The sequence below is a fragment of the Notothenia rossii genome (genome assembly GCF_949606895.1).
Source record: "Notothenia rossii genome assembly, chromosome: 11".
NCBI classification, from domain to species: Eukaryota; Metazoa; Chordata; class Actinopteri; order Perciformes; family Nototheniidae; genus Notothenia; species Notothenia rossii.
The window spans coordinates 55,274,813-55,289,863 of NC_136910.1; the positions used below are offsets into that span (position 1 = coordinate 55,274,813).

The window sequence follows — 15,051 nt, forward strand, 5'->3', positions numbered from 1 at the left end:
TTTGGAGTCAGACTCACCTTCAGGGGGTGGAGGGTCCGCAGGTTGAAGCAGCAGTGTTGTAGTTTCCACTTTTCTCTCCTGTAGCTGAACTCAGAGGAAGTTGTTGGTTTGGTCTGAAGGTGAATCTGATCGTCTGTTTTTCAGTCCGTCTGTCTCTCTGCAGTGAGGGAGAATAACAAACTGTTTCCTGGTTTATCTCAGGTGTGTCAGGTGAGGGAGGAGCTCTGTCACGCCTCCTCTGCTGAACGCTGTCTCCTCTCTTGTAACTCAGGGAGTGTCTCAGCCTGTTTTTCAGGTTTCAGGCTCGAAAATGACATTTCCAGAACAAATGACCATATCTTCCCTTCTAAAAGGGTTAAATTAATCATCTTTTTTCTCAAAGTAATGATAAACCTGTGAGTTGGATGTAGAAAAGTCAGAATCAATATAGATGTTTTTTATTTTAAAGAAAATTCAGATTGAACACAGTAAAAAACTAAATTATAGTGTCCGTTCAAAACATATTTTGTACTTATAGTGAAAACCAGTGGCAAGCCGTGAGCTTTATAACTAGGCCCTCTGACCCCCACCCCTTCCCTCGAAATGAAGGGGAAAAAAGAGTTATTACGTCACAGCGTATACTTCAGCGGAATATCAAAACAACGGCCTGGGGTGCAAAACGCATCAATGAAAGCGACCCTCTACCACACAAAACAACACCTGTGAACCCAATTTGTGTTTTTTGAAATTGAAAATGATGTTGCATTGTGTTTGTTACTTTCGTTGCAGTTTTATGTCTTAAGTGTAATTTTGCATGCTTTTATTTTGAAGGCGAGTTCACGCTGTTGTCAGGAAGTTGTTGTTGCTTTGGAAACAAGAAAAAAGTTTTACAGCGGGCGGAACTTGTCATAAAGTCCGCGAGAGGCGAAGTCCCGCCCATCTACTTCCGACCCATGGGACCCCGGAAGCGGAAAATTATACATTGACGTCAATGGAGAGAGAAAAGTCATCTTTCGATCCCGTTTGAATTGTGCCACGAATGACACATATGATGTTTGTCAAATTAAAAGAACATTTTGCAAGTCAAAAAAATAAAAATGTGTCGTAAAACTGTGAAGTTACAATTTTTTTTGTGTGAAACCGCTCAGTGAACTACAGGTCTCTGGTCTCGCACAATACGCGTCACCATCACAAAGATGGCTGTCACGTTAGTAAATTTCACCTGTTTCTTTCAGAATGAGGCGAAAAAGTATAAAAAGCGGTGAAAATCACTACAAGTCTGGGCATGTTGAGAGCTGTACATACACGAAAGGGAGCGGTTCTGTAAGAGCCAGCATGCGGGACCGGCTTTACAAGGTTTCAGTGAGTAATATGAGTGCAATGTCTAAGGTTAATGTCAGCTAGCTAACAAGGTACACTAACGTGTTTTGTTTTAGCAACTAGTTTTCTCCTTAAGAACTTTGTGGTGTCTGTGTATGCTGTGGATAACATTAGTGTTCACAAGAACAAGATACACTCCCGTGTTTTGTTTTAGTTGCTCTTCAGATTGAAGCGGCCAGTTCTATATCGACTATATGTGTGATCTCCTTTTTACATCTCGTTGTGTCATTTGAGTTTATTTGCTGTGTGTAGATTCAAGGATTTTGGTTATCTTGTCCAGGGATGCAAACTTTTCACCTTTCGGCGAAATTCTCCGTTTTGAATCCAAAATAGGTCGTTTTTATGATTCCTGTAGATCTGCAATAAAAATATTTTTGGGGTATGGGAGGGGGTCTGGGACCCGGATTAATGTGCGGCCGCGAGCTTTTTTTTATATATTATAATGAAGCGCGAGCTGTGTGCTCGAGTCTTCCTGCCTGTCGGCTCTGCTCATGATGTATAATAAGCCTCTGCTGCTCGGCGATGATGGTCTAGCTTCAGCAGCTACATTACCTACGGTGCGTTCGTTAATATTAACTGTGCGTCCGGAGTCACTGTGGCACAGACTGGACCGCTGGTGAACAGCTGTTAGAACGGGCCGTTCAGGTGTTCAGAGTAGAGCTCCCTGTCGGAGCGGCAGAGCGTGATATGCACTGAAAAGTTTTTTTTCCCCGTCGCAATATTATCGTTGAGCTAGCTAACTAGCATACATTGTCACTATCTGCTAACGTTAGCTTTAGCCTTCGTTTTCTAATCGTTTTTTTCATAGGCTATAAACAGAGGTGGTATAAGTATATATCTTGAAATTGATTAAAAGTAGAAGTACTCAGTTCTTGTACTTGAGTAAAAGTAGAAGTACCAGAGTGTAGGAATACTCTGTTACAGTAAAAGTCCTGCATTCCAAATGTTCCTCAAGTAAAAGTAGAAAATTATTATTATCAAAATATAGTGAAAGTAGCGACAGTAAAAGTAGTCATTTTGCAGATTGGTCCATTTCAGAATAATATGATATGTTTTATAATGACTGATCATTAAAGTGTTATCAAAGCTGGTAAAGGTGCAGCTAGTTTGAATGACTTTGTATACTGCAGGCAGGGTAGCTTTTGGATTTACTCCAGGTGGAACTAAAGTCTGATTTAACACTTGATTATATTTCACATCATTCATCCACATCTGTAAAGTAACTAAAGGTATTACATACATGTAGTGGAGTAAAAGTACACCATTTACCTCTGAACTGTAGTGGAGTAGAAGTACAAAGTAGCAAAACATTGAAATACTTAAGTAAAGTACAAGTATCTCAAAATTGTGCCCAAGTATAGTACTTGTTGAGTTTATGAACTTGGTTACTTTACACCAGTGGCTATAAAGATAGAAAGACTAAGCCTTGCACAGAGGCATGAAAATACATTTTCAAAATGCTCAACAGTGCTGCCAAAATTATAAACTGACTGCTACACAATTAAAATAAATGCTTTTTATATATTTCTATTAGATGTGACTCTATGGCGTTTCTGTTAATATTAACACTGCTGCTTTAGTTGTTCTGACTGCTAAAATCCTGTTATTCCTAATTTTAAAGCCGATATTCTGTGGGGTCAGGGGGCTCGGATCCTTGTCACCTTTTTCATACCTGATGAGTTTGCATCCCTGTTGTCAATTTGTTTGGTTATCTAGGCACAGCTGTGTGTGACTCCCTCTGGTACACTGGTATGTGTTTTCCTAATGTAGAGAGCATTGATTAATTAATAAACTACACACTGACTCTAGATCCTGACCAAATCTTTATTTTTTGATCAAATGTTTTTCAAACAAATGTATTGTATATTATATAACAGCTGCACATCACAGACCGGAGTCTCTGCTGCTGTGGACCACGATGGAGGCGATCATCCTCCCCATCCCCAAAGACCCTGCATGGCATGGAAATCTCCTCCTCCTGGAACAATTCTACACCCAGCATATGCTCCCTGTGTTGGCCAGTAGAGAGGAGGACATTTAAATAAACATACTCTTAACACCCTCGGACTCTGCGTTGTGTTTCGTATGTGTGATGGGGTGTTATGCAGAGGGGAGGAAAACAGGACACAGCAGATTGGGATTGTGGTGGAGATGCTGAGCAGTTATTTAATTGTTGCGTGTAATTTATTATTATACTGTGTGCTTCTTAGTTATTCCATATTTTGCTGTAACATGGATCTGTATGTAACTCTATATTTACTTGTTATCTACCACACTTCCTTCTACATCATACAACATCATTATACATGATAGTGTATATAGGATATATATTTATTTGTATACATATCTGTAAATTTATTTACAATTGTAAATTTTTTATTTTTCGTATTTGGGATTTCTCTTTTGTCCACTCAAATACACTTGGCCCTTTCTCTTTTCCATGTGGAAAATGGCAGCTGCATATTCTGCTTTTCTCATCTGCTCCCTGTCTGCTCATCTACGATGAGAAAATTATATAATTAATTACTAATAATCATTTAAACCTGTTATTACCAATATTTCACAAATTCTTCATGTAAACTTAAGAGTACAGCTGTATGTTGAGTATGTCAACTTTGCTTGGTTCATCTTACTGGGGGGCAGCTACATGGATGTCAGTGCAGTCCACAATAATTTTGCAGCTGAAGGCAGAATGAATTTATTATTGACTCAGAATGAAGCACAACTTCATGTCATACAATACATTGACTTTATTTGTAATTGTGTAAAAAAATATGAATATTGATTAGCAAGCAGGACCTGCAGGAACAGAGAATGGTGATGGATGGAGCTGGGAAGAGAGAAGAATAAAGAAAACAGATCAACTTTATTATCGGATATTAAAAATTCAATTTCAAAACAAGTTGCCGCTCCTACAGTTTTCTAGTATGTAAAGATGATTTCACATGACCAATGCAAAATATCACACTCAATACATGTGTGTCTCTGGGGGGTGCATTGTGCCTTTGATGTATATAAATAATATACCATAACCAAATACTATTACGTACAGTGGAAATCAGGTTGCCAGAGCAGGTCAGTCCAGTGTGCTTGTTCCTCAGGGTCTCAGCAGTTACAGGTGAGGTAAAGAAAATAAAAGAGAAAAAGGTCAGTAACAACACTTTAAAGTAACAACACTGAATAATTATCTCTTTTAATAATTTTCTCTCAGTAATCACTCAACTACTGTCTTTCCAACAAACAGATTGACTCACTCTCACTATCATCACAATGAAACACGTCCAGAAGAATGTCATGCAAAGCTGCCTGCCTTCCTTCCTTCGACTCTCCCTGAACTGCCTGATCTTTTAATGGTCAATGTTAACCATTTGTGCAGATAGCATTAAGTAGAAAAGATCGCTGATACTAATGTGGGGTTAGCCTACCTCCCGCCCCCTTAGCACCTGGTGGAGGGGGCGATAGGCTACTCTTCAAATGTTTCACAAAATACTTACCATCATGACTACTCTTACTGTTTAACATTTTGGTTTACTTCATGTTAAGGCTAATACAAATGACAAGGCTAAGTAATGTAATATAATGCTAACTAACATGCTCGCTACTAGCTAGGTAGCTAACTTGACTATGTTCCATGCAAAACATGTATATTACCTGATATGTTTGGTCCAACGACTCCTGGTCCTTTCATCAGACGGGAAGCGATAGAACGAGCAAGTGGTATGATCTCTTTTGTGATTACAACCTCGTACAAAGCACACAGGCATCTTGTAAAAGTGAATTTATTGGAGCAATCTCTTATATTTATTGGAGGGAATAAATCAGTCTTCTTCTTCCTCTTTGCTTTGCGAGTCACAACCAGTCTTGGAGCATTATCGCCTATGACATCACTTACGCGACCCAGAATGCATTTGGGATTTGTAGTCTTTCTAGTTGCGTATTATTCATAGTCTTATATTTCAGCAGTTTTACGACAAACTGTGACTTTTTTTGTATGGAAATGATTGTTTAAGATTGACAAACATCATATGTGTCATTCGTGGCACAATTCAAACGGGATCAAAAGATAACTTTTCTCTCTCCATTGACTTCTATGTATAATTTTCCGCTTCCGGGGTCCCATGGAGGCTCCCGGAAGGGGAGGGACTTCGCCTCTCCCACCCATTTAGAGGGAAGATATGATTGGTCAATTGTACTGTCATTTGACATTACTCCCTCGTTCAGTTACCGGGCCCTCTGTGAATCGCAGAGAGGGCCAGACGAGCTTCTTTCATGTAACCCTTCACATTCAAACAGAGACTGAACAGGCAGATTCGAAGGATTTATTTTTTTGGAAATTAAATTGTAAATACAATTAAATCAATTTTTTTTCGGTAAAACTAAGGAAAAATATAACAAAAATAATATTTAAAAAATATACATTTAAAAAAAATAATATATTTTTGTAATGTTTTTAAATATTATTTTTTAGAATATTTTAGGCCCTCACAGAGGGCCTAGAGGGCCCTGACGGCTCGCCACTGGTGAAAACTAACCTTGGATGATGGGTTAGTAGACTAAAAGCTTTAGGAATCCAAAGTACAACATATAATAAGTACCCTGTATCAAGATTGATGCAAAACAAGTGATATTTGACCTTTTTAGACAGATTTAGCAAAAAAAACCTCTGGCCGCCCTTGCTCGATTTTGACATGTGACATCTCTTTCTGACCGTTAGAGCCAATAGAATCGAAGGGAAATCGTCCCGCACACAATCATGTTAAAAAAACAGATGGCGTCTTCACGCATTCAATCTTCCTACAGAGCGTAGGAATGGCCTGCTCTACTCTTTGAAAACGGAATTGCAGTTTTATTGCTTATAGATTATCAGAACATTTCAAAGGGGACACAGCCACATTGGATATTAACCTATGGATTAACTACATCATCGTTGTTATCGTTTTAATGCCATTGAAGACCAGTTTTGACCAGACAAAACCAAGGTAAGCCATGTTAGCGTTGTAGGCTACCTAATAACGTCGCGAGTTTGTATCTTTCAGTGTTGAGGTGGGCACCGTTAGATTCTGTGTCTTTATGATCATAAACAATGTGTTGGATGTATATATTCAAATTTATATTCAAATTTCTTTATTAGGATAGACCCCTTGAGGTGAATCACCTCGTTTTCAAGGGGGTCCCATGATGTGCAGCTAGGATAAGTAATAAGGGAGCTAGGAGTGATTTTCGGTGCAGTAATAGGTTAGCATTTTTCGCTCGGGGCTAATTCAGAGGCTCACTGTTAGCATTGTGTGTTTTTTTTGTTTTTTTTTATTATGAAAAAGATCAGTTAAATTAGTTTTTTCCCGTTATATGGATATAAAATATTCATAGTTTATTAAATATTAAGGTTCCTTAGACGTTGTTTCCTGCAAATGACGTGATTTCGGCCCCGGAACCGGGTCCGTGGGGCTTAAGAGGTTATTGCTGGAATAAAGGTTATAGTGGGTGAGTGAAATTATTAACTAAGATATTGTTTAAGAGGTGAAGTAGGCTCCCATAGTGTGAAGGTTTCACAAACCAAACTCAAATATCTGTCAAGTATATGGCATCAGTTTAAAACATTGAACCCTGTTACAGTATCTTTCAGAACCTGTCACCACTCCATCAACAAATTATCCTGGACTTCATCACAATGGAAGATTTCATAATTATGTTATTCATACTAACACATAATCAGTCACGTAAAGACAACCATTCATTTAGAAAATTAGCTATCGTTATGCTATAGACATTATACATGCAACAAATTATGTTTAGTTATTAACTATTATTTACTTTAATTATTGGCAGAAATACATGCGTGCACAAACAGGACCTATACACATGCACTAATGGAGAGGTGTCAGATGGGAGTAGTTGGGTTTGGTGCATATGAGGCGAGCTGGCACCTCTCCAGCTACATTAGATTAGATCAAACTTTATTGTCATTGCACAGAGTACAACGAAATGCAGTTTGCATCCAACTAGAAAGGTCACAGTAAAGTGCATGAGGTTAAAATAAATTCACATATCAGATCAATTTTCATAAATGTACAAATATTAATACATGTCTTTTGTTTTTGGTCTGCAGAAGTCACGGTAGTCACAAGTCGTAGCCATATACCATATACATTGGGGGACACACATCCCCCCCAATATTCAGATACGCTCAAAATGCTTTTTGGGCGGGTGTCTGGGAGGAAGTTGGGGGTCTTTGGATTTTTGATTGAGCGGCAAGCAGCTAGTGCGAGTCGTGGCTGTAAAACAAAAAGGGCAATAAAGTGTTCCTGTTTCTACTGAAATTGCGTGGCACAGACCTTTCTATGGATTTAAATGCTTTAATATGATTATGGTTATAGTTGTACTTTATTCATTAACAGGTTTTAAAGTATCCCATGTGTTAGTGAATTTTTTAATATGTTCCTTTAGAATGGCAGGAAATTAGTATTCAAATTTTGATTTAATTTTTGGTCACCCCCAATGTTGACTCCATGGCTACGGCCCTGCAATTTCAACCCAGTCTCACAAAAAAAAACGTGTAATAACTACGTTGGTCCACAACGTAGGACGTAGTATTTCTACAAAAACGCCTCTGAAATTGTAAGATCCCTACCTTTTTTTTCACCATTCATTCCAACGGCTGGCGTCTATGTCACGTGATCTTCAAATTTCTCCCTGCAGAAAAAAAAAAAAAGGCCGACCTTCGTTTTATTCTCGGTGGAAAATGCCTATTTTAAGGTTAGTTTGGCCATTAAAATGCGTTTTGATGTCATTTGATGCGAGAAATATGAGTTGTTATTTCAGATTATGTGTGCAGTGGATGTCCATGATTTTTAGTTTGCTAGTTATTACGAAGATTACTTCAGGAAATTATGTCCATTCAACGTTTTCGTTGTTACCAAGGTGGTTGCTAGGGACGCTGCTATCAATATTATTTCTGTTATGTTGTGTAACTGTTTAATGGTGTTATCTTTATTGCTACCCCCTTCCCCGTCAATTTATACTGTTGGTCCACAGCACAAATGTATTAGTTTAACAAAATCTGCATCTAAAATTGTGGCATTGATACGTTATTTTCCCCTGTGCAATTCTCCATTTACTCAACAACAACACATCATTATCCTTGTGTTTATTTATTTGTTTGATTAATAAACACAAGTTGGAGTCCGTCAGGACCGAGGGTCGGAGCAGCTCATAGTAGTTGCTTTTTAGAGAATTGTACACCCGGAAGTAAGTATTCTCTCCGCTTCGCTTGACAAACCCCGTCCTCAAGCTGTGTGATTGGATGTTTGAGTGTGCTCCGAGGGTTACACCGAGCGTCGAACAGCACTTGAAATGGGATGGAACCACGGCAGACTGTCCAAAACTGGATTTGAACGGGTCCACCCCGTCCGCCCCTCCCCCACCCCGTCCCCAGAACTACACATGCTGGCTATTGTGTTTTGCAACATGCTCTATTGCACGTCTCTACTGGGAATTGTAGTTTTAAAAGACGTTTTCGGATTTTTCCCATAAGAAGTTGCCAGTATTAAACTGTGTACATCCCTGGAGGTTTAGGGGATAGGAACACTCCAATTTAAAACATATAATTAATAAATGGGTGAAAATTGCTTGTGCCCATAATGGGCAGCATTAATATATACCCACATGCCAGCTAAGGTCAGAAGAGCTATATAGCTCCAACACTGATGTCAATGAGGAGCTCGTTCCACCATTCACGCACTGACACTTTCCCTCAGCCACGACGCAGACTCTCTGCATCACATTAATGCACACAATGTACACAATATCTGGTCTTTTATTATTACTGCACATATTTTATTCCATTCTATTTCAATGTAAATACTGTTTTTTTTACTTTACTATATTTTTGTATTTTTTTTAATATTATTATATTTTTCCAAAAATAGTTGTGTTTTTTTATTTTTTATTTTTATGTATGCACCACGACACCAAGTCAAATTCCTCGTACGTATCAACCTACCTGGTAATAAAACTGATTCTGATTCTGATTTCGGAGCCAGGATAGTGTGTTTTTGGGGGTTACCTGGGTCCCACTCACAGTGGGAGCAGCAATCTGATTGGCTGATGCACGAGCTGGACGAGCTGGAGTTTAACCAAGGCCAGCACCGGTGTCTTGAATTGGATTATTGAATTAACTGGCAGCAGAGATGGCAAAAGTAAACACATCCTTTACTCAAGCAGAAGTACAGATACTCGTGTTTAAAAATACTCTGGTAGAAGTACTGACTAAACTTCTTTCCTCAAGTCAAAGTAAAGAGGGTTTGAAATGTGCTTCAGTAAAAAGTACCCATAACTAGCAGCTGTTTTAAAGAGTACCTGACCTCCCTTTATATTAATAGAACAATAATGTCATTGTTAGCTAATGAATGTTTCCATGCTGAACAACGGCAACATGACAACGTTTCCATTGGTCCCTCTTCTTTAGAGAAGACCAGGAAATTATGGATACACGGATCGTGTTCAAATCAATAGGCACGCAATGACTCTAAATAATAATGATCACGCCACCAAACACACATTCAGACTAAAGGAACCAGCCTGTTTGGAAAATGTGAGAAGTAGAAAGTACAGGTATTTGTGTTCAACATGTGAGAAGTAAAAAGTACAGGTATTTGTGTTCAACATGTGAGAAGTAGAAAGTACAGGTATTTGTGTTCAACATGTGAGAAGTAGAAAGTACAGGTATTTGTGTTCAACATGTAAGAAGTAGAAAGTACAGGTATTTGTGTTCAACATGTGAGAAGTAGAAAGTACAGGTATTTGAGTTCAAGATGTAAGAAGTAGAAAGTACAGGTATTTGTGTTCAACATGTAAGAAGTAGAAAGTACAGGTATTTGAGTTCAAGATGTAAGAAGTAGAACATACAGGTATTTGTGTTCAAAATGTAAGAAGTCAAAGTAAAAAGTTGTCAGAAAAATAAGTAGTGGTGTAAAGTACTGATACCAGAAAAAATAAGTTAAGTACAGAAACAAAGTATTTGTACTCCACTACTTCCCACCTCTGGCTGTCAGCCAGTGGAGGAGAGGAGCAGAGGAGTAGTGGGAGAACAGGAGGAGGTTGAAGACCAGTCTGGCTGCAGCATTCTGAATTAGCTGAAGCATTCTGATGGTGTTTAACAACTCTCTGTATTTTAGACCAATCACGACCAAGCCAAGTTTCAACAGACTCTACTATTCCTACCTTTTATTCTGAGACGCGTCATGTCAGTGAGGAAATAAACATGAATACAATTAGGAAAAGAAGCAACTTGTTTTCAGTCTGAAGAAACCTCTGTTCTTGTGAAACTGATTTAATCAGAAATGTTAGTTTGTTTATTATTTGACAGCATTGTAACATCTGTTTGCTCTTTTCTCATTAAATGTGATTGTTGCTGCTTTAATAATCTGAGTGACATCATTATTAATATGAATGAATAACTCTATTGAACATGCATGTTTTTATTTATTGAAGTAGTGCACACATTACTTTATCTTCTCCATTATATATTTTACTTTACTCTATATTATTATATTGTCTTAAACGTTTTAGCTGAATACTCAACTCTGATTGGTCAAATTCAAATTAGAAGTTTAAGAGGTTGTTAATACTCGATAACACACCGCTGCCAAGAAATCAGTATTTTAGATTGAGATTAAATCCTTTAGAGTTTATAAACGTGTGCATTTGATAATCCACGCTGAACAGCAATGGGTCGCCCTCTCTGTTTAGGTTTCTCCTGGGAAAGCTGGGTTTAACATTTACTCTTTATTTAAATACTTAGAAATCTCTTTCAAACATTTATTTTATTCCCTGATGAAGAGGTCTGTCAGGGAGTTAATTTAAACCAAATAACTCTGTATGTTTTATGTAATTATACAAGTTTAAAATTGAACGTAATAAATCTAATAAAAAATGCATTTAATTTTGGATCTGATAAATGATTCGCTGCTCAAACTCGCAGTTGGATTAAACATATTATTTATTTTCCCATCATGCACAAATAACAAATTAACAATTTATAATGACATAGAATCAATAAAACAGAGAAGGTTGAACTATAACCTGACATAAAGATCTGAATCTGGGTGAGATCATTTCAAATGTAAAGAATATATATATCTTATTTCATCCAAAGGAAGCAGTTCAGCATATTTGATGAACATGATGTTACCGGTACTTGGATAAAAGTGTGAGCTAAATGCACGTGTTTCAATTTAATAAAGGTTGACAGTATGATCAAAAAGTAGATTATCAAACTCAATAACAACAAGAATAAAAACATGTTTAGAATAAAGAGCCAGCAGGAGGACGGGTTCAGAGGTCAGTGAACGATCCCTTTAAGAGATGTTTATCTCTACCTGCTCTGATCCACTGTCACACACACCTTCAGCGGTAATATCTTCACTTCCTCCACAGTGAAAATGTATGGAAACATCTTCTCAGTGAAAGTGTGTGTGAAGGTGTGTATGTGTGTGTTAGTGTCAGGATCAGAGAACAACAACTTTCCTCTGTTCCAGTCCAGATCCACTCTGACCCTCTGGAGCTTCTTCTGCAGACTGAGAGGAGTGGATGGAGCTGATGGTGACTGTGCTGAGTATTTACCTTCATAGAAATCTATTCTCCATAATCCAGACTTCATGCTTCGCTTCCTCTGGGCAGACTCTGCTAACACACCAAGTACCCACAATGTACTGTCTGTAACCTGGACATCCCAGCTGTGAGTCCCTGAGTTAAAGCCCTCAGAGCCCAGGACAGAGCCGTAAGCATCAAACCTCTCTGGATTATCAGGAAGTTTCTGTCTCTCTCCTAGTCTCACACTGGTCAGATCTTCAGACAGGATGAGTCTTGGATGAGCAGTGTTTGGGTCCAGGATGAGAGGAGAGTAGGACACCATGTCCTTCATCTTGCTCCAGATGTGGAAGCTGAGGTTGCCCAGGTGTTTGGCCTGGTCTATCAGAGCTCCTGAGGGCAGCTGTGGAGCCTCCAGCAGGGGGCGCTGCAGCCTCTCCACTGCAGCCTTGTAGTTGTGCAGGAAGGAGACGTCTTCAGCTCTCAGCTCCTCCTCTGTGGCTCTGACTGTGTGTGAAAGAGCTGCTATCTCTCTGCTCACAGCCTCCATCTTCTCCTCCATCATCCTCCTCTTCTGCTCCTCTTCCTCCCTCAGTGCAGCCATCCTGGCCTCCTCTTCCTCTTCTAGAAACTGGTGAAGCTTCTTAAACTGCTCCTTAATCTGCGTCTCTGTGTGTTGAGCCTGGACCTTCATGTGACCTGCTATTTGATCACACTTCACTTTAACTTCTTCAAAGAGCTTCAGTTTCTCCTGAAAGGGCTGCAGAGCTTTCTGGAGCTCCTCTCTGAGATCATGAGCAGCTTCATCGATGGGTCTGATTCTGTGGTTTTTGTGTGTTTTTGAATCTCTGCAGATGTGACACACTGGCTGCTGATGGTCCAGACAGAAGAGTTTGAGTTTCTCAGAGTGCAGACTGCAGAGAGCCTCTGGAGATCTCTGATCTCTCTCCAGTAAGAAGGTCTCACACAGGTTCTTTAAAGCAAAGTTAAGAAAGAAGTCCTTTGAAGATTTTCTCCTACAAACTGGACACTCCTTTACTTCTTTCCCATCCCACCAGGTCTGCAGACAGGCTTTACAGAAGCTGTGGCAGCAGGACAGAAGAACAGGATCTCTAAAGACTTCCTGACAGACCGGACAGCAGAGATCTTCCTCTAACATGGAAGCCATGTTGTCTCTGAGTGAAGCTGAAACACAGCAGACAGGAGTATAAAGTCAGTCATGGCTCCCCTCCCCCTCCTCTAATGACTTCACTGAAATTCACTTTTGGCGCTTTTCCACTGCAGGACCTAGCACGGCTTAGCACGGTTCAGTTTGGCCCAGCTCGCTTTTTTTTGCTTTTCCACTAGGGGTAGTTCCGGCTCACAGGTACTTTTTAACTTTTTTTCTGGTCCTCGAAAATCGAGGTTCCTACCGAGCCAACAACCGAGCTGAATATGCTAAACTAGTGACGTAAACACTCTCGACTGCTGATTGGTCTGAGAGAATCCTAAAAATCGTTGCGCGAGATAGTCCCCAAGCGTTGCATAAGCACAATTTTTAAAACAGACAAACTACCGTTAAACAAATCCATAAAGAAATGGCAGCAACAAAAAAAAGACGCCGTGGTCGTTTGATGAGGTACAGACATTACTCCATCTCGTTGCGGATGAAAAAATACAGCGGGGGCTAGACGTCACAACAACGCGAAACGACGCCTGGACTCGGCAACGGCTGCAGGATGGTACGTTTTTGCTAACTCTCTGTTCTTTGCTTGAAAGCGTTGTGTCCCTATCTATTGTAAAGCTCATTTCTAACAAACATGCCTATTTTATCCTTACATTTATGTTCGACAACCCATGCTCTTATGGAGCCCCGAAGAACTACGGTTAGCACAGATAGCATTAGCAAGAGCTATTGTTTGCTAACACCATATGTACCATTGTTTACGTCCAGTTTTCTATAGTTAAGTAAGAAATAGGCATGGCAAAACGACTGGAATTGTGACTTTTTTTCAACTTTAGATCATCGTCAGTAAGTAAAATAAGCAATACCAATGTGTGGAAATGCTCTGTTACAAGTAAAGTAATGTACCAAAAGTAAAAGTAGTAAGAATCACTATTAATGTTGCAGCTAGTAAAATTGTGTGACATCCTATATATTCTTGTATAAGTATTTTTGCACTTTAAACTGGTCTCATAATTATTCATACTTATATTCATTTGTAATTATCCATTTACTTCATGACTTTATATTTGTACATACTGAAGGATTATTTGAATTATTTGAAGTATTAAAGTAACGGGGTATGACAGGAAAGTAAAATCTGGTATATTCATTTTGGTGTCACCTTATATATGTTCATGTGTGTTAAATTTGAAGGGACAAAGTATCTTTTCCCTCCCCCAATATATTGAGGTGAAGTCCTTGTGTATGGAGAGAGAGGTGAGAAGGGGACACCATATTTGGGAATAGTGCCAGACGCTGGAATGTTTCCCTCGTAAAAGAAGGGTGTGTTTACACAGGCTTGAAGCAGATGTGTGTGTGTGTTTTCATTGCAGTAAATAGATCTGCTACATGATTACTGGTCAACTATACCTCTGTTCTTATTCTTTCATGTGTGGGTACTAAATGGCTACAAACATTGTGGAGAAATTAGCTTAAACATCTTTTATTACTCTATAGGAAATGGAAGCAGTTTTATGACAGGGACGAGAGAGGTGGGGGAGGGACACATTCCGAAGAGGTTCAGCATGTCAATTGTCAGGGGAATCGACTTGTTTTCAATAGAGGTGTGTGGTTGGTTACTTTGTGTTAATAATAGCAGTATGTGTAAAGGAAGCTGGAAATATACAATGTGAAACCTTTTATTTGAAGTAAAGATGTGAACAATAGCTCAAACAAATGGAAGGGCTATAGGACTAATGAGGGGGTTCTCTGTATGGGGCCTGTGTGAAATTTGACTATTTGAAAAGCATCTCTAATACTGCTTAAGAGCATAGGTAATGTGTTCCTCGTTGTTATTGATATGAAAGTAATTAACATGTATTACGTATATTTAGCCAACTATAACAACTATATCTTAAAACATACTTTTAACTTGTGTGTGGCAGTCAGGAGGCGGGAAG

At 39.0% G+C, this 15,051-nt stretch overlaps 1 protein-coding gene and 1 long non-coding RNA gene across 2 annotated transcripts in view; one reads left to right on the forward strand and one right to left on the reverse strand.

Moving 5' to 3' along the window:
* The window catches only part of LOC307024542 (nuclear factor 7, brain-like), a 30,601-nt gene that overhangs the window by 5,291 nt on the left and 10,259 nt on the right, over positions 1-15,051 (reverse strand). Inside the window, exon 2 of the mRNA XM_079658773.1 lies at positions 18-157. The gene's annotated coding sequence lies outside the window, so the exon portion shown is untranslated. The remainder of the gene's footprint in view (positions 1-17; positions 158-15,051) is intronic.
* LOC307024543 lies at positions 157-3,423 on the forward strand. The gene is made up of 2 exons (XR_013803915.1): positions 157-1,341; positions 3,237-3,423. It is a non-coding gene; the product is annotated as an uncharacterized lncRNA (long non-coding RNA).